This window comes from Phyllobates terribilis, unplaced genomic scaffold (assembly GCF_046119375.1).
Source record: "Phyllobates terribilis strain yellow unplaced genomic scaffold, ASM4611937v1 Scaffold_5__5_contigs__length_657084704, whole genome shotgun sequence".
Taxonomy (NCBI): domain Eukaryota; kingdom Metazoa; phylum Chordata; class Amphibia; order Anura; family Dendrobatidae; genus Phyllobates; species Phyllobates terribilis.
Genome location: NW_027362765.1, coordinates 653,284,182 through 653,298,377, shown reverse-complemented (window position 1 = coordinate 653,298,377; position 14,196 = coordinate 653,284,182). Strand labels below are relative to the sequence as shown.

General features: G+C 49.9%; 6 non-coding genes and 2 pseudogenes across 6 annotated transcripts; all 8 read left to right on the top strand.

The window, feature by feature from the left end:
• Nucleotides 1-973: 973 nt before the first annotated feature.
• On the top strand, nucleotides 974-1,164 carry LOC141149887 (U2 spliceosomal RNA). Its single transcript, XR_012246168.1, has one exon. It is a non-coding gene; the product is annotated as a U2 spliceosomal RNA (small nuclear RNA).
• A 1,115-nt stretch (nucleotides 1,165-2,279) lies between these two features.
• Nucleotides 2,280-2,470, top strand: LOC141273877 (U2 spliceosomal RNA). Its single transcript, XR_012322180.1, has one exon. It is a non-coding gene; the product is annotated as a U2 spliceosomal RNA (small nuclear RNA).
• A 1,115-nt stretch (nucleotides 2,471-3,585) lies between these two features.
• LOC141275076 (U2 spliceosomal RNA) lies at nucleotides 3,586-3,776 on the top strand. The gene has a single exon (XR_012323330.1). It is a non-coding gene; the product is annotated as a U2 spliceosomal RNA (small nuclear RNA).
• Nucleotides 3,777-9,419: 5,643 nt separating this feature from the next.
• On the top strand, nucleotides 9,420-9,610 carry LOC141275075 (U2 spliceosomal RNA). Its single transcript, XR_012323329.1, has one exon. It is a non-coding gene; the product is annotated as a U2 spliceosomal RNA (small nuclear RNA).
• Nucleotides 9,611-10,725: 1,115 nt separating this feature from the next.
• LOC141151088 (U2 spliceosomal RNA) lies at nucleotides 10,726-10,841 on the top strand (annotated as a pseudogene).
• Nucleotides 10,842-11,365: 524 nt separating this feature from the next.
• LOC141150185 (U2 spliceosomal RNA) lies at nucleotides 11,366-11,547 on the top strand. The gene has a single exon (XR_012246450.1). It is a non-coding gene; the product is annotated as a U2 spliceosomal RNA (small nuclear RNA).
• A 1,115-nt stretch (nucleotides 11,548-12,662) lies between these two features.
• Nucleotides 12,663-12,778, top strand: LOC141151086 (U2 spliceosomal RNA; annotated as a pseudogene).
• Nucleotides 12,779-13,302: 524 nt separating this feature from the next.
• On the top strand, nucleotides 13,303-13,484 carry LOC141150184 (U2 spliceosomal RNA). Its single transcript, XR_012246449.1, has one exon. It is a non-coding gene; the product is annotated as a U2 spliceosomal RNA (small nuclear RNA).
• Nucleotides 13,485-14,196: the final 712 nt, after the last annotated feature.

The following is a 14,196-nucleotide window of genomic DNA, read 5'->3' as shown; positions in this document are numbered from 1 at the left end:
CAGATTACAAGCTCATTTTGGTTCAACTTCAGCAACTGTGCATTGCATTGCCATGTAATGTGATGCAATGCTATCTTTCTAGCTCTCCCATTTTACTTCCTTTTGGATAAACAGACATATTAGGCAAGCATTTTGGAGCTTTCACCTAAATAACTACAGGTGGTGAGATAAGCTGCACAATATAATTGACCTTTCAGTATATTGTTGCACACACACCATCTATTTAGCAAATGCCCTTGTTATCAACAGCAGCCTTTTAAACTCACCTGAGCTAACAGGTATGTGCGCTGGTTACTCTGCTGCGCTTAAAATTTCTTTTTTGGTTTGCTACAATGCCTTTTCTGAAACGTTGTCTCCTTCTGCTGGAACACTGACTTCTTTCATTTAATGCCTGCAGACTATAAAAGAGAACCCAACCCAAAAAGTTTGGTTGATTAGTCTGTGGCATTCTGTTAAACTGTTGCTTATGGCAGTCTCTGTGAGCTTCTCAGCGACATTCAGCCAGCCAGGTATCCTGACTGCAGTAGATGGAATGTGGCAATGGAACGCTGGCTGCGCGTGTCATAATATGCTCTGAGCCTTTATATACCTGTGCACAGCAGCAGCCACCTTCAGTCTGCTGCTGGACAGCCAGCAGCAGCAGCAGCAGGATAGGTATGTAATCAGGAGCCCTCCTGCTAAGGGTAGACAGCTGCTCGTTCCACCCCACCCCCCGCCTTAATTGGTTCTCCTCCCTTCCAACGGTGTTGAGGCGGGTGGGAACAGCAGGGGGTGAAGGTGCTGTGTTTAAAGAGGTGGAGTTATGCAGATCTAAAACGCGTGGATTGCAGCAGCAGCAAGCCGAAAAGTGCAGGCATGTAAGGGATCTAGAGGTTGACAACATGTCTTCTTAACGGGAGTCCAGGAGCTCATCTCCACAAATGGACTTTTCAGGATCCTTGGGTGGCTCCGTAGTTTGAAACCAATTCTGGTTATCGCTTCTCGGCCTTTTGGCTAAGATCAAGTGTAGTATCTGTTCTTATCAGTTTAATATCTGATACGTCCCCTATCTGGGGACCATATATTAAATGGATTTTTAGAACAGGGAGATGGAAAAAGAGCTTGCTCTGTCCACTCCACGCATTGACCTGATATTGCAGTATCTCCAGGACCGGTGCACCCCTTCTTTAATGCAGTTTCTAAAATCAGAAAGAATTGAATTCAATGTTTTTTGTTCATTTTGCTTGTTTGTCGGATTTTGGGATGGACTCTTTGGCTTTGCTTTTCTTCTCCTCATTGGATTTTTCATGTTCAAAGTTGCAGAAGCCAGATTACAAGCTCATTTTGGTTCAACTTCAGCAACTGTGCATTGCATTGCCATGTAATGTGATGCAATGCTATCTTTCTAGCTCTCCCTTTTTACTTCCTTTTGGATAAACAGACATATTAGGCAAGCATTTTGGAGCTTTCACCTAAATAACTACAGGTGGTGAGATAAGCTGCACAATATAATTGACCTTTCAGTATATTGTTGCACACACACCATCTATTTAGCAAATGCCCTTGTTATCAACAGCAGCCTTTTAAACTCACCTGAGCTAACAGGTATGTGCGCTGGTTACTCTGCTGCGCTTAAAATTTCTTTTTTGGTTTGCTACAATGCCTTTTCTGAAACGTTGTCTCCTTCTGCTGGAACACTGACTTCTTTCATTTAATGCCTGCAGACTATAAAAGAGAACCCAACCCAAAAAGTTTGGTTGATTAGTCTGTGGCATTCTGTTAAACTGTTGCTTATGGCGGTCTCTGTGAGCTTCTCAGCGACATTCAGCCAGCCAGGTATCCTGCCTGCAGTAGATGGAATGTGGCAATGGAACGCTGGCTGCGCGTGTCATAATAGGCTCTGAGCCTTTATATACCTGTGCACAGCAGCAGCCACCTTCAGTCTGCTGCTGGACAGCCAGCAGCAGCAGCAGCAGGAGAGGTATGTAATCAGGAGCCCTCCTGCTAAGGGTAGACAGCTGCTCGTTCCACCCCACCCCCCGCCTTAATTGGTTCTCCTCCCTTCCAACGGTGTTGAGGCGGGTGGGAACAGCAGGGGGTGAAGGTGCTGTGTTTAAAGAGGTGGAGTTATGCAGATCTAAAACGCGTGGATTGCAGCAGCAGCAAGCCGAAAAGTGCAGGCATGTAAGGGATCTAGAGGTTGACAACATGTCTTCTTAACGGGAGTCCAGGAGCTCATCTCCACAAATGGACTTTTCAGGATCCTTGGGTGGCTCCGTAGTTTGAAACCAATTCTGGTTATCGCTTCTCGGCCTTTTGGCTAAGATCAAGTGTAGTATCTGTTCTTATCAGTTTAATATCTGATACGTCCCCTATCTGGGGACCATATATTAAATGGATTTTTAGAACAGGGAGATGGAAAAAGAGCTTGCTCTGTCCACTCCACGCATTGACCTGGTATTGCAGTATCTCCAGGATCGGTGCACCCCTTCTTTAATGCAGTTTCTAAAATCAGAAAGAATTGAATTCAATGTTTTTTGTTCATTTTGCTTGTTTGTCGGATTTTGGGATGGACTCTTTGGCTTTGCTTTTCTTCTCCTCATTGGATTTTTCATGTTCAAAGTTGCAGAAGCCAGATTACAAGCTCATTTTGGTTCAACTTCAGCAACTGTGCATTGCATTGCCATGTAATGTGATGCAATGCTATCTTTCTAGCTCTCCCATTTTACTTCCTTTTGGATAAACAGACATATTAGGCAAGCATTTTGGAGCTTTCACCTAAATAACTACAGGTGGTGAGATAAGCTGCACAATATAATTGACCTTTCAGTATATTGTTGCACACACACCATCTATTTAGCAAATGCCCTTGTTATCAACAGCAGCCTTTTAAACTCACCTGAGCTAACAGGTATGTGCGCTGGTTACTCTGCTGCGCTTAAAATTTCTTTTTTGGTTTGCTACAATGCCTTTTCTGAAACGTTGTCTCCTTCTGCTGGAACACTGACTTCTTTCATTTAATGCCTGCAGACTATAAAAGAGAACCCAACCCAAAAAGTTTGGTTGATTAGTCTGTGGCATTCTGTTAAACTGTTGCTTATGGCGGTCTCTGTGAGCTTCTCAGCGACATTCAGCCAGCCAGGTATCCTGCCTGCAGTAGATGGAATGTGGCAATGGAACGCTGGCTGCGCGTGTCATAATAGGCTCTGAGCCTTTATATACCTGTGCACAGCAGCAGCCACCTTCAGTCTGCTGCTGGACAGCCAGCAGCAGCAGCAGCAGGAGAGGTATGTAATCAGGAGCCCTCCTGCTAAGGGTAGACAGCTGCTCGTTCCACCCCACCCCCCGCCTTAATTGGTTCTCCTCCCTTCCAACAGTGTTGAGGCGGGTGGGAACAGCAGGGGGTGAAGGTGCTGTGTTTAAAGAGGTGGAGTTATGCAGATCTAAAACGCGTGGATTGCAGCAGCAGCAAGCCGAAAAGTGCAGGCATGTAAGGGATCTAGAGGTTGACAACAAGTCTTCTTAACGGGAGTCCAGGAGCTCATCTCCACAAATGGACTTTTCAGGATCCTTGGGTGGCTCCGTAGTTTGAAACCAATTCTGGTTATCGCTTCTCGGCCTTTTGGCTAAGATCAAGTGTAGTATCTGTTCTTATCAGTTTAATATCTGATACGTCCCCTATCTGGGGACCATATATTAAATGGATTTTTAGAACAGGGAGATGGAAAAAGAGCTTGCTCTGTCCACTCCACGCATTGACCTGGTATTGCAGTATCTCCAGGACCGGTGCACCCCTTCTTTAATGCAGTTTCTAAAATCAGAAAGAATTGATTTCAATGTTTTTTGTTCATTTTGCTTGTTTGTCGGATTTTGGGATGGACTCTTTGGCTTTGCTTTTCTTCTCCTCATTGGATTTTTCATGTTCAAAGTTGCAGAAGCCAGATTACAAGCTCATTTTGGTTCAACTTCAGCAACTGTGCATTGCATTGCCATGTAATGTGATGCAATGCTATCTTTCTAGCTCTCCCTTTTTACTTCCTTTTGGATAAACAGACATATTAGGCAAGCATTTTGGAGCTTTCACCTAAATAACTACAGGTGGTGAGATAAGCTGCACAATATAATTGACCTTTCAGTATATTGTTGCACACACACCATCTATTTAGCAAATGCCCTTGTTATCAACAGCAGCCTTTTAAACTCACCTGAGCTAACAGGTATGTGCGCTGGTTACTCTGCTGCGCTTAAAATTTCTTTTTTGGTTTGCTACAATGCCTTTTCTGAAACGTTGTCTCCTTCTGCTGGAACACTGACTTCTTTCATTTAATGCCTGTGTAACGGGTCCGGGAGGCGGAACCTCTGAGCTACTATACAAGGGGGCGGCCCTTGTAAGGGAGCGGGTGGCAGTCTCTGGATGAACGGACAGGGAGATACGGCAAGTGATCAGGGCAGTCTCTGGGTGAACGGACAGGGAGATACGGCAAGTGATCAGGGCAGTCTCTGGGTAAGGGGTAGGTACGACCTGTGATGGCAGAGCCTCCGGGTAGGCTAGCAGGCAGATGGTAGATTGGTGCTCCCAGGTGAGCAAGCGAGAGTCTCTGGAATAGCAGGTGGTCACGGCACGTGACGGCGGAGCCTCCGGGCTGGCAGGCAGGCAGGTAACGGAGAAGCGCTCCCAGGTGAGCGGGCAAGAGTCTCTGGAATAGCTGGTGGTCACCGCACGTGACAACGGGACCTCCGGGCTGGCAAGCAGGCAGGTAACGGAGATGCGCTCCCAGGTGAGCGGGCAAGAGTCTCTGAGATAGCTGGTGGTCACAGCACGTGACAACGGAGCCTCCGGGCTGGCAAGCAGGCAGGTAACGGAGAAGCGCTCCCAGGTGAGCGGGCAAGCTGGTCCATAGACAGACTGACCGGAGTAGTAAGGCAGACCGTCGGACCTCAGGCAAGCAGGCAGGTAGCTGATATGCGCTCCCAGGTGAGCGGGCAGGCTGGTCCTTAGACAGACTGACAGGAGTAGTAAGGCAGACCGTCGGACCTCAGACTGGCAGACAGGTAACAAGTATTCAGGCAGGAAGCAGGCAGGTAACTGGCAGGAATCAGGCAGGTAACTGGCAGGTAACTGGCAACGGGACCTGAGGGCTGAAGCACAGGTGAGACACAGGTGCAAACAACATTGCTCGGGCACCTCCATTTTGGAGGAGGTGCCTTATATATGATGAAGTCCTCCGGCCATTGGCCGGGGACTCTTTAGGGCGGCGCGCGCGGCCCCTTTAAGAGGAGGGGAGCGCGCGCGCGCGCGCCCTAAGCACAGGGGCCGGGAAGGAGCGCGCGCTGAGAGCAGAGCAGGAGGAGGACGCCGGGACGGAGCGCGCGCTGACAGCAGAGCGGGGGGAGGATGCTGGGCACGGAGCAGAGCGGTGAGAGGAGCAGCGTCCCTGCCTAGCAGAGGGCAGGGACGCCGGCACTACAGTACCCCCCCCTTTAGGCCCCCCCTTTTTTAGGCCAGACAGAAATTTAGCTAGGATGAGAGGGGCATGGATGTTCTCCCGGGGCTCCCACGTTCTCTCCTCAGGACCAAACCCCTTCCAATCTACCAGGAAAAAGGTCTTTCCTCTTACCCTTTTGGTGGCAAGAATGTTCTCTACCTCAAACTCGTCCTCAGCAGAAACCGGAGCAGGAGGCGTACCTGTAGACTTGGAAAAAGAGTTAAGCACCACAGGTTTGAGGAGAGATACATGGAAGGAGTTAGGGATCCGTAAGTTGGCCGGGAGTTTCAATTTATAGGCCACCGGGTTGATCTGACTGATGACCTCCAGTGGGCCGATGAACCGAGGCCCTAACTTATAGGAAGGGATCTTGAGTCGGACATATTTGGACGAGAGCCAGACTTTATCCCCAGGACGGAATTGAGGAGGGTCCATCGCTAAATGCTGCCAGGGGGCAGCAGGTACTGGCAGAGGAAGAAGGCGGCCGGCCGACAGGTGTCTCGGAACTTTGTTGCGGGCGCAGGACACACAGGCAGAAACAAAGTCCATAACATCCTTGTGCAGGTTAGGCCACCAGTAGTGTCGGGTAATAAGCTGGAGGGTCTTTTTCCGACCGGCGTGGTCAGCTAATTTAGACGAATGACCCCAGTGAAGGATTCTCTCCCGATCAGGTACCGATACGAACGTCTTACCAGGAGGGAGACAATTTAGACTCACGGAAGCCACCTGCATTACTCTGGCGGGATCGATGGGGCAGTCACATGGTCTATGAGGTGGTGATGTCTCTGCCTCCTCCTTAACAAAGACATCAGCACTAGACCAATAAGGAATCGGAAGTCCAGGTAGATTAGCTGGGATAGGAGAGGGACGGACGGAATGGACGGGAACCAGGCAGGTTTTATGACAGGCCTGTCCCCAGTGAAGGACTTCTCCGGTTTGCCAGTCAAGCACGGGTGCATGTCTCTGGAGCCAAGGCAGACCTAGCAAGAGGGCGTGAGGGAGACCAGGCAGAACGTGAAAGGAGATACTCTCAGAATGCAGCATTCCCACCTGCAGAGTAATGGATTCGGTGATGAATTGGATGGGGCGAGGTAAGAGGCCCCCATCCACGGCAACAACAGACAAGGGTACAGCCAGAGGTTTGGTGGGGATGCGGAATTTCTCCACCAGGGACTGTGAAATAAGATTTCCGGCTGCTCCAGAGTCAAGTTGGGCTAGTTCGGAATAACGATTCTCCCCGCAGATGATTGAGACTGACAACAGCAGGGATGGAGAGGATTTATTTTTGTCTAGATCGACCCCTCTGAGTGAACCTAGATACAGGCGTTCTCCCGACCTCTCCGGGCAGGCACGGATCAGATGCTCCTTACTGCCACAGTAGAAGCAGCTCCCCTCGGCACGGCGGAAATCCTGACGGGATTTGACCATCTTGGTCTGGTCGACCTGCATAGGCTCAGGAGAGTGTACCTGGGGAGAAACGGAAGGAATGACGGATTCTGGAAAGTAGGAGCTAGACGTGGAATCCTTCTCTCACGGGTGACCTCTTTGGCACGCTCCTGGAACCGTAGGTCAATCCGGGTGGCAAGGGTTATTAGATCATCGAGAGTGGTAGGAATGTCCCGACCAGCAAGTTCATCTTTAATACGGCCGGACAGACCCTCCCAGAAGACGGATACCAGGGCTTCGTTATCCCAGGCCAGCTCCGAGGCAAGGGTACGGAACCGTATGGCATATTGGCCCACGGTGAGGCTTCCCTGACGGAGGCGAAGCAGAGAAGATGCGGATGAGGTCCTCCGTCCGGGTTCGTCGAAGGCTTTCCGGAAAGCCATGAGAAAGGCAGGCAAGTCGGACACCAGGGGATCTCCTCTCTCCCATAGAGGATTTAGCCAGGCCAGGGCCTCCCCGGTGAGATGGGACATGATAAAGGCAATTTTGGCTCTTTCGGAGTTAAACTGGTGGGATAATAGTTCAAAATGCAGGGTGCACTGATTTATGAAGCCCCGAGCCAGGACGGAGTCGCCTCCGAAGCGAGGAGGTGCAGAGAGCCGGGGTCCGGAAAAGGATACCATGGTACTGGCGGAGGTTGTTGGTGGATCAGACAGAGTGTTCAGGCGAGTATTAACATTCCGCAGGTGACCCAGGATGGTCTCCTGTTGGGACCTCTGACGGGACAGTTCAAGACAGAGGTCCGAGAGCGAGGGAGCTTGGGTGCCACCGGGTTCCATGGCCCGAGCAAACTGTAACGGGTCCGGGAGGCGGAACCTCTGAGCTACTATACAAGGGGGCGGCCCTTGTAAGGGAGCGGGTGGCAGTCTCTGGATGAACGGACAGGGAGATACGGCAAGTGATCAGGGCAGTCTCTGGGTGAACGGACAGGGAGATACGGCAAGTGATCAGGGCAGTCTCTGGGTAAGGGGTAGGTACGACCTGTGATGGCAGAGCCTCCGGGTAGGCTAGCAGGCAGATGGTAGATTGGTGCTCCCAGGTGAGCAAGCGAGAGTCTCTGGAATAGCAGGTGGTCACGGCACGTGACGGCGGAGCCTCCGGGCTGGCAGGCAGGTAACGGAGAAGCGCTCCCAGGTGAGCGGGCAAGAGTCTCTGGAATAGCTGGTGGTCACCGCACGTGACAACGGGACCTCCGGGCTGGCAAGCAGGCAGGTAACGGAGATGCGCTCCCAGGTGAGCGGGCAAGAGTCTCTGAGATAGCTGGTGGTCACAGCACGTGACAACGGAGCCTCCGGGCTGGCAAGCAGGCAGGTAACGGAGAAGCGCTCCCAGGTGAGCGGGCAAGCTGGTCCATAGACAGACTGACCGGAGTAGTAAGGCAGACCGTCGGACCTCAGGCAAGCAGGCAGGTAGCTGATATGCGCTCCCAGGTGAGCGGGCAGGCTGGTCCTTAGACAGACTGACAGGAGTAGTAAGGCAGACCGTCGGACCTCAGACTGGCAGACAGGTAACAAGTATTCAGGCAGGAAGCAGGCAGGTAACTGGCAGGAATCAGGCAGGTAACTGGCAGGTAACTGGCAACGGGACCTGAGGGCTGAAGCACAGGTGAGACACAGGTGCAAACAACATTGCTCGGGCACCTCCATTTTGGAGGAGGTGCCTTATATATGATGAAGTCCTCCGGCCATTGGCCGGGGACTCTTTAGGGCGGCGCGCGCGGCCCCTTTAAGAGGAGGGGAGCGCGCGCGCGCGCGCCCTAAGCACAGGGGCCGGGAAGGAGCGCGCGCTGAGAGCAGAGCAGGAGGAGGACGCCGGGACGGAGCGCGCGCTGACAGCAGAGCGGGGGGAGGATGCTGGGCACGGAGCAGAGCGGTGAGAGGAGCAGCGTCCCTGCCTAGCAGAGGGCAGGGACGCCGGCACTACAGCCTGCAGACTATAAAAGAGAACCCAACCCAAAAAGTTTGGTTGATTAGTCTGTGGCATTCTGTTAAACTGTTGCTTATGGCGGTCTCTGTGAGCTTCTCAGCGACATTCAGCCAGCCAGGTATCCTGCCTGCAGTAGATGGAATGTGGCAATGGAACACTGGCTGCGCGTGTCATAATAGGCTCTGAGCCTTTATATACCTGTGCACAGCAGCAGCCACCTTCAGTCTGCTGCTGGACAGCCAGCAGCAGCAGCAGCAGGAGAGGTATGTAATCAGGAGCCCTCCTGCTAAGGGTAGACAGCTGCTCGTTCCACCCCACCCCCCGCCTTAATTGGTTCTCCTCCCTTCCAACGGTGTTGAGGCGGGTGGGAACAGCAGGGGGTGAAGGTGCTGTGTTTAAAGAGGTGGAGTTATGCAGATCTAAAACGCGTGGATTGCAGCAGCAGCAAGCCGAAAAGTGCAGGCATGTAAGGGATCTAGAGGTTGACAACATGTCTTCTTAACGGGAGTCCAGGAGCTCATCTCCACAAATGGACTTTTCAGGATCCTTGGGTGGCTCCGTAGTTTGAAACCAATTCTGGTTATCGCTTCTCGGCCTTTTGGCTAAGATCAAGTGTAGTATCTGTTCTTATCAGTTTAATATCTGATACGTCCCCTATCTGGGGACCATATATTAAATGGATTTTTAGAACAGGGAGATGGAAAAAGAGCTTGCTCTGTCCACTCCACGCATTGACCTGGTATTGCAGTATCTCCAGGACCGGTGCACCCCTTCTTTAATGCAGTTTCTAAAATCAGAAAGAATTGAAATCAATGTTTTTTGTTCATTTTGCTTGTTTGTCGGATTTTGGGATGGACTCTTTGGCTTTGCTTTTCTTCTCCTCATTGGATTTTTCATGTTCAAAGTTGCAGAAGCCAGATTACAAGCTCATTTTGGTTCAACTTCAGCAACTGTGCATTGCATTGCCATGTAATGTGATGCAATGCTATCTTTCTAGCTCTCCCTTTTTACTTCCTTTTGGATAAACAGACATATTAGGCAAGCATTTTGGAGCTTTCACCTAAATAACTACAGGTGGTGAGATAAGCTGCACAATATAATTGACCTTTCAGTATATTGTTGCACACACACCATCTATTTAGCAAATGCCCTTGTTATCAACAGCAGCCTTTTAAACTCACCTGAGCTAACAGGTATGTGCGCTGGTTACTCTGCTGCGCTTAAAATTTCTTTTTTGGTTTGCTACAATGCCTTTTCTGAAACGTTGTCTCCTTCTGCTGGAACACTGACTTCTTTCATTTAATGCCTGCAGACTATAAAAGAGAACCCAACCCAAAAAGTTTGGTTGATTAGTCTGTGGCATTCTGTTAAACTGTTGCTTATGGCGGTCTCTGTGAGCTTCTCAGCGACATTCAGCCAGCCAGGTATCCTGCCTGCAGTAGATGGAATGTGGCAATGGAACGCTGGCTGCGCGTGTCATAATAGGCTCTGAGCCTTTATATACCTGTGCACAGCAGCAGCCACCTTCAGTCTGCTGCTGGACAGCCAGCAGCAGCAGCAGCAGGAGAGGTATGTAATCAGGAGCCCTCCTGCTAAGGGTAGACAGCTGCTCGTTCCACCCCACCCCCCGCCTTAATTGGTTCTCCTCCCTTCCAACGGTGTTGAGGCGGGTGGGAACAGCAGGGGGTGAAGGTGCTGTGTTTAAAGAGGTGGAGTTATGCAGATCTAAAACGCGTGGATTGCAGCAGCAGCAAGCCGAAAAGTGCAGGCATGTAAGGGATCTAGAGGTTGACAACATGTCTTCTTAACGGGAGTCCAGGAGCTCATCTCCACAAATGGACTTTTCAGGATCCTTGGGTGGCTCCGTAGTTTGAAACCAATTCTGGTTATCGCTTCTCGGCCTTTTGGCTAAGATCAAGTGTAGTATCTTTTGAAAAGTCAGTTTTGTCCTTGGGCTGCCCTAGTAAATTGATGCATATTACACACTGGTTTGGTGCACTTGTTAGTACGCCAGGTGGCTCATAGAGTTATCTGATGGAAAACATGGCCCTCCAGGATCGAAGTCACTAGGCTGGGTAAGTGTGAGGGCTTTGGAGCAATGTGCCCCAGGAGTAGGCGCCCTGGTGGGAGTCCAAGCTTACTGGGACTGGGAACCCCAGAAAGACTTGGCTTCGTAGCACGCCGCACCTTTGCCAATCATGCTTTCTGAGCAACCCCCCCTATTCCTGGCCTCCGGGCTAGGAAGTGGAATTTTTATAAACCCGGTCGGAGGTCCGGTCAGCTTTGGGCTGAGAAACCAACACAGGCTCCAGCTCCACTAGGGTGGCAGCCTAGATGGAAGCTGGGAGCACGAAAACGGCTCTTCTCCGGCTTCGGCTAGGGAGAGCATCGGAGATCCCTGACCCTCGCTGTGGCCTTCTGGCTCGGAGGGATGGGGATGGTTTATTGGGAACCCTCTCCTCCGGGAAGGGTCCACATGAATCCTCACCTCGTGCGCTGTTTTGGTGTGACTTCGGTCACATTTTTCAGTGCCTTGGATGCAGCTTCAATCAAAAAATCTGTTCTTATCAGTTTAATATCTGATACGTCCCCTATCTGGGGACCATATATTAAATGGATTTTTAGAACAGGGAGATGGAAAAAGAGCTTGCTCTGTCCACTCCACGCATTGACCTGGTATTGCAGTATCTCCAGGACCGGTGCACCCCTTCTTTAATGCAGTTTCTAAAATCAGAAAGAATTGAATTCAATGTTTTTTGTTCATTTTGCTTGTTTGTCGGATTTTGGGATGGACTCTATGGCTTTGCTTTTCTTCTCCTCATTGGATTTTTCATGTTCAAAGTTGCAGAAGCCAGATTACAAGCTCATTTTGGTTCAACTTCAGCAACTGTGCATTGCATTGCCATGTAATGTGATGCAATGCTATCTTTCTAGCTCTCCCTTTTTACTTCCTTTTGGATAAACAGACATATTAGGAAAGCATTTTGGAGCTTTCACCTAAATAACTACAGGTGGTGAGATAAGCTGCACAATATAATTGACCTTTCAGTATATTGTTGCACACACACCATCTATTTAGCAAATGCCCTTGTTATCAACAGCAGCCTTTTAAACTCACCTGAGCTAACAGGTATGTGCGCTGGTTACTCTGCTGCGCTTAAAATTTCTTTTTTGGTTTGCTACAATGCCTTTTCTGAAACGTTGTCTCCTTCTGCTGGAACACTGACTTCTTTCATTTAATGCCTGCAGACTATAAAAGAGAACCCAACCCAAAAAGTTTGGTTGATTAGTCTGTGGCATTCTGTTAAACTGTTGCTTATGGCGGTCTCTGTGAGCTTCTCAGCGACATTCAGCCAGCCAGGTATCCTGCCTGCAGTAGATGGAATGTGGCAATGGAACGCTGGCTGCGCGTGTCATAATAGGCTCTGAGCCTTTATATACCTGTGCACAGCAGCAGCCACCTTCAGTCTGCTGCTGGACAGCCAGCAGCAGCAGCAGCAGGAGAGGTATGTAATCAGGAGCCCTCCTGCTAAGGGTAGACAGCTGCTCGTTCCACCCCACCCCCCGCCTTAATTGGTTCTCCTCCCTTCCAACGGTGTTGAGGCGGGTGGGAACAGCAGGGGGTGAAGGTGCTGTGTTTAAAGAGGTGGAGTTATGCAGATCTAAAACGCGTGGATTGCAGCAGCAGCAAGCCGAAAAGTGCAGGCATGTAAGGGATCTAGAGGTTGACAACATGTCTTCTTAACGGGAGTCCAGGAGCTCATCTCCACAAATGGACTTTTCAGGATCCTTGGGTGGCTCCGTAGTTTGAAACCAATTCTGGTTATCGCTTCTCGGCCTTTTGGCTAAGATCAAGTGTAGTATCTTTTGAAAAGTCAGTTTTGTCCTTGGGCTGCCCTAGTAAATTGATGCATATTACACACTGGTTTGGTGCACTTGTTAGTACGCCAGGTGGCTCATAGAGTTATCTGATGGAAAACATGGCCCTCCAGGATCGAAGTCACTAGGCTGGGTAAGTGTGAGGGCTTTGGAGCAATGTGCCCCAGGAGTAGGCGCCCTGGTGGGAGTCCAAGCTTACTGGGACTGGGAACCCCAGAAAGACTTGGCTTCGTAGCACGCCGCACCTTTGCCAATCATACTTTCTGAGCAACCCCCCCTATTCCTGGCCTCCGGGCTAGGAAGGGGAATTTTTATAAACCCGGTCGGAGGTCCGGTCAGCTTTGGGCTGAGAAACCAACACAGGCTCCAGCTCCACTAGGGTGGCAGCCTAGATGGAAGCTGGGAGCACGAAAACGGCTCTTCTCCGGCTTCGGCTAGGGAGAGCATCGGAGATCCCTGACCCTCGCTGTGGCCTTCTGGCTCGGAGGGATGGGGATGGTTTATTGGGAACCCTCTCCTCCGGGAAGGGTCCACATGAATCCTCACCTCGTGCGCTGTTTTGGTGTGACTTCGGTCACATTTTTCAGTGCCTTGGATGCAGCTTCAATCAAAAAATCTGTTCTTATCAGTTTAATATCTGATACGTCCCCTATCTGGGGACCATATATTAAATGGATTTTTAGAACAGGGAGATGGAAAAAGAGCTTGCTCTGTCCACTCCACGCATTGACCTGGTATTGCAGTATCTCCAGGACCGGTGCACCCCTTCTTTAATGCAGTTTCTAAAATCAGAAAGAATTGAATTCAATGTTTTTTGTTCATTTTGCTTGTTTGTCGGATTTTGGGATGGACTCTTTGGCTTTGCTTTTCTTCTCCTCATTGGATTTTTCATGTTCAAAGTTGCAGAAGCCAGATTACAAGCTCATTTTGGTTCAACTTCAGCAACTGTGCATTGCATTGCCATGTAATGTGATGCAATGCTATCTTTCTAGCTCTCCCTTTTTACTTCCTTTTGGATAAACAGACATATTAGGAAAGCATTTTGGAGCTTTCACCTAAATAACTACAGGTGGTGAGATAAGCTGCACAATATAATTGACCTTTCAGTATATTGTTGCACACACACCATCTATTTAGCAAATGCCCTTGTTATCAACAGCAGCCTTTTAAACTCACCTGAGCTAACAGGTATGTGCGCTGGTTACTCTGCTGCGCTTAAAATTTCTTTTTTGGTTTGCTACAATGCCTTTTCTGAAACGTTGTCTCCTTCTGCTGGAACACTGACTTCTTTCATTTAATGCCTGCAGACTATAAAAGAGAACCCAACCCAAAAAGTTTGGTTGATTAGTCTGTGGCATTCTGTTAAACTGTTGCTTATGGCGGTCTCTGTGAGCTTCTCAGCGACATTCAGCCAGCCAGGTATCCTGCCTGCAGTAGATGGAATGTGGCAATGGAACGCTGGCTGCGCGTGTCATAATAG